The 5,000-nt window shown below is 40.2% G+C and overlaps 1 protein-coding gene across 1 annotated transcript in view; it reads right to left on the minus strand.

Moving 5' to 3' along the window:
* Window positions 1-5,000, minus strand: part of LOC137621370 (C4b-binding protein alpha chain-like) — a 23,673-nt gene that overhangs the window by 6,155 nt on the left and 12,518 nt on the right. The window lies entirely within an intron of this gene.

Here is a 5,000-nt window from a genome sequence, read left to right on the forward strand (position 1 = left end):
TTTAAGGGCTTTCATTGCAGCTGAAGTTTTGACAGAATCAAAAGCTTTCTCATAGACTATAATGCCATACATAGTGGTTGGTCATAGTCTTGATTGTTTCATTAGCTAGGCATGACTGGAAAGAAATATACTTTATATATATATATATATATATATATATGCCATACATAGTGGTTGGTCATAGTCTTGATCTGTTCACTAGCTGAGCATGACTGGAAAGAAATATACTTTATACATATATATATATATATATATATATATATAACCAGACACCTGTTCTTCATTATACAGGGATGTTAAGTTAAAGACCATTACAAGAGTAAATGTACCTTAATATTAATAAAATTGAAGCTAAAGCACACTTCACATTTCTCTTACTACTACTTAACTTTACAAACTATTCCCTAATATGGTTAGCTAGCTAAATGCCCTCTCTTCTTTCACCCACTTTTCCTGTCAGCTAGAAAAATAAAATGTTAGACGTAATACTGATGGGTAAAGATTCTATTAGTATTCCACACACAAGAGGCTATCAATTGATATCATTAGAATATTCAGTCTAAAGAAACCTATAATCTACTAAGACATTAACTGTGTATAATTATAGCCAGCCATGAAAAAAAAGAAACAACTCTAACGGACTATGAAACCTTAGCGTAAAAGAAAATTAGCAATAGTTCTCTTTTTCTTTCCCACTGTTATCCCTACATGAAAGGGTCGATTGCTTCATGCGCACTCTCCAATGCCTTTATATCAAAGGTATTCGCTTCCACCAAACCTCTTCTCCATATCATCCCTCATCTGATCTCGCCATCTAATTCTCTACCTCCCTCTTGATCTTCTCTCACTGACAGGTTCCTCCCTAGCCCTCCTCACTTCCTCCCCACCATCCATCCTCAACACATGTCCACACCATCTCAGTCGTGACACTGTTATCACTTCTATAATCTTTACTACGCCTGCCATTCTTATTGTTTCATCATTTTCCAATTTATCAACCCTTATGGATAATATGCCAGTCATCAGTATCATCTTCTATGCCTATTGACGCAAAGGGCCTCGGTTAGATTTCACCAGTCGTCTCTATTTTGATCTTTCAATTCAATACTTCTTCAATCATCATCTCCCACTTTACACTTCATAACGCTCAGACATGTAGGCCTGGATCTTCCAACTCTTCTAGTGCCTTGTGGAGCCCAGTTGAAAGCTTGAACTAATCTCTCTTGGGGAGTGCGAAGAGCATGCTCAAACCATCTCCTTCTACGTCTCACTATGATCTCATCCACATATGGCACTTGAGTAATCTCTGTTATAGTTTCATTTCTAATCCTGTCCTGCCATTTAACTCGCAATATCCTTCTGAGGACTTTTCTCCATCTATCCCGCACCATGATCTCATCCACATATGGAACTCGAGTAATCTCTCTTACAGTTTCCTTTCTAATCCTGTCCTGCCAATTAACTCTCAATATCCTTCGGAGGACTTTTCTCCATCTACCCCTCACCATGATCTCATCCACAAAGGGCACTCGAGTAATCTCTCTAATAGTTTCATTTCTAATCCTGTCCTGCCATTTAACTCCTAATATCCTTCTGAGGACGTTTCTCCATCTACCCCGCAACATAATCTCATCCACATATGGCACTCAAGTAATCTCTCTTATAGTTTCATTTCTAATCCTGTCCTGCCATTTAACTAGCAATATCCTTCTGAAGGCGTTTCTCCATCTACCCCGCATCATGAACTCATCCACAAATGGCACCCGAGTAATCTCTCTTATAGTTTCATTTCTAATCCTGTCCTGCCATTTAACTCACAATATCCTTCTAAGGGCTTTTCTCCATCTACCCCGCAACATAATCTCATCCACAAATGGCACTCAAGTAATCTCTCTTATAGTTTCATTTCTAATCCTGTCCTGCCATTTAACTCGCAATATCCTTCTGAGGGCTTTTCTCCATCTAACCCGCAAAATAATCTCATCCACACATGGCACTCGAGTAATCTCTCTAATAGTTTCATTTCTAATCCGGTCCTGCCATTTAACTCGCAATATCCTTCTGAGGGCTTTTCTCCATCTACCCCGCAACATAATCTCATCCACAAATGGCACTCGAGTAATCTCTCTTATAGTTTCATTTCTAATCCTGTCCTGCCATTTAACTCGCAATATCCTTCTGAGGGCTTTTCTCCATCTACCCCGCAACATAATCTCATCCACAAATGGCACTCAAGTAATCTCTCTAATAGTTTCATTCTAATCCTGTCCTGCCATTTAACTCGCAATATCCTTCTGAGGGCTTTTCTCCATCTACCCCGCAACATAATCTCATCCACGAATGGCAATCGAGTAATCTCTCTTATAGTTTCATTTCTAATCCTGTCCTGCCATTTAACTCGCAATATCCTTCTGAGGGCTTTTCTCCATCTACCCCGCAACATAATCTCATCCACAAATGGCACTCGAGTAATCTCTCTTATAGTTTCATTTCTAATCCTGTCCTGCCATTTAACTCGCAATATCCTTCTGAGGGCTTTTCTCCATCTACCCCGCAACATAATCTCATCCACATATGGCACTCAAGTAATCTCTCTAATAGTTTCATTTCTAATCCTGTCCTGCCATTTAACTCGCAATATCCTTCTGAGGGCTTTTCTCCATCTACCCCGCAACATAATCTCATCCACAAATGGCACTCGAGTAATCTCTCTTATAGTTTCATTTCTAATCCTGTCCTGCCATTTAACTCGCAATATCCTTCTGAGGGCTTTTCTCCATCTACCCCGCAACATAATCTCATCCACAAATGGCACTCGAGTAATCTCTCTTATAGTTTCCTTTCTAATCCTGTCCTGCCATTTAACTCGCAATATCCTTCTGAGGGCTTTTCTCCATCTACCCCGCAACATAATCTCATCCACATATGGCACTCGAGTAATCTCTCTAATAGTTTCATTTCTAATCCTGTCCTGCCATTTAACTCGCAATATCCTTCTGAGGGCTTTTCTCCATCTACCCCGCAACATAATCTCATCCAAAAATGGCACTCGAGTAATCTCTCTTATAGTTTCATTTCTAATCCTGTCCTGCCATTTAACTCGCAATATCCTTCTGAGGGCTTTTCTCCATCTACCCCGCAAAATAATCTCATCCACATATGGCACTCAAGTAATCTCTCTAATAGTTTCATTTCTAATCCTGTCCTGCCATTTAACTCGCAATATCCTTTTGAGGGCTTTTCTCCATCTACCCCGCAACATAATCTCATCCACAAATGGCACTCGAGTAATCTCTCTTATAGTTTCATTTCTAATCCTGTCCTGCCATTTAACTCGCAATATCCTTCTGAGGGCTTTTCTCCATCTACCCCGCAACATAATCTCATCCACATATGGCACTCAAGTAATCTCTCTAATAGTTTCATTTCTAATCCTGTCCTGCCATTTAACTCGCAATATCCTTCTGAGGGCTTTTCTCCATCTACCCCGCAACATAATCTCATCCACAAATGGCACTCGAGTAATCTCTCTTATAGTTTCATTTCTAATCCTGTCCTGCCATTTAACTCGCAATATCCTTCTGAGGGCTTTTCTCCATCTACCCCGCAAAATAATCTCATCCACATATGGCACTCAAGTAATCTCTCTAATAGTTTCATTTCTAATCCTGTCCTGCCATTTAACTCGCAATATCCTTCTGAGGGCTTTTCTCCATCTACCCCGCAACATAATCTCATCCACAAATGGCACTCGAGTAATCTCTCTTATAGTTTCATTTCTAATCCTGTCCTGCCATTTAACTCGCAATATCCTTCTGAGGGCTTTTCTCCATCTACCCCGCAAAATAATCTCATCCACATATGGCACTCAAGTAATCTCTCTAATAGTTTCATTTCTAATCCTGTCCTGCCATTTAACTCGCAATATCCTTCTGAGGGCTTTTCTCCATCTACCCCGCAACATAATCTCATCCACAAATGGCACTCGAGTAATCTCTCTTATAGTTTCATTTCTAATCCTGTCCTGCCATTTAACTCGCAATATCCTTCTGAGGGCTTTTCTCCATCTAACCCGCAAAATAATCTCATCCACATATGGCACTCGAGTAATCTCTCTAATAGTTTCATTTCTAATCCGGTCCTGCCATTTAACTCGCAATATCCTTCTGAGGGCTTTTCTCCATCTACCCCGCAACATAATCTCATCCACAAATGGCACTCGAGTAATCTCTTTTATAGTTTCATTTCTAATCCTGTCCTGCCATTTAACTCGCAATATCCTTCTGAGGGCTTTTCTCCATCTACCCCGCAACATAATCTCATCCACAAATGGCACTCAAGTAATCTCTCTAATAGTTTCATTTCTAATCCTGTCCTGCCATTTAACTCGCAATATCCTTCTGAGGGCTTTTCTCCATCTACCCCGCAACATAATCTCATCCACGAATGGCAATCGAGTAATCTCTCTTATAGTTTCATTTCTAATCCTGTCCTGCCATTTAACTCGCAATATCCTTCTGAGGGCTTTTCTCCATCTACCCCGCAACATAATCTCATCCACAAATGGCACTCGAGTAATCTCTCTTATAGTTTCATTTCTAATCCTGTCCTGCCATTTAACTCGCAATATCCTTCTGAGGGCTTTTCTCCATCTACCCCGCAACATAATCTCATCTACATATGGCACTCAAGTAATCTCTCTAATAGTTTCATTTCTAATCCTGTCCTGCCATTTAACTCGCAATATCCTTCTGAGGGCTTTTCTCCATCTACCCCGCAACATAATCTCATCCACAAATGGCACTCGAGTAATCTCTCTTATAGTTTCATTTCTAATCCTGTCCTGCCATTTAACTCGCAATATCCTTCTGAGGGCTTTTCTCCATCTACCCCGCAACATAATCTCATCCACAAATGGCACTCGAGTAATCTCTCTTATAGTTTCCTTTCTAATCCTGTCCTGCCATTTAACTCGCAATATCCTTCTGAGGGCTTTTCTC

The sequence above is a fragment of the Palaemon carinicauda genome, chromosome 28 (assembly GCF_036898095.1).
Source record: "Palaemon carinicauda isolate YSFRI2023 chromosome 28, ASM3689809v2, whole genome shotgun sequence".
Taxonomy (NCBI): Eukaryota; Metazoa; Arthropoda; class Malacostraca; order Decapoda; family Palaemonidae; genus Palaemon; species Palaemon carinicauda.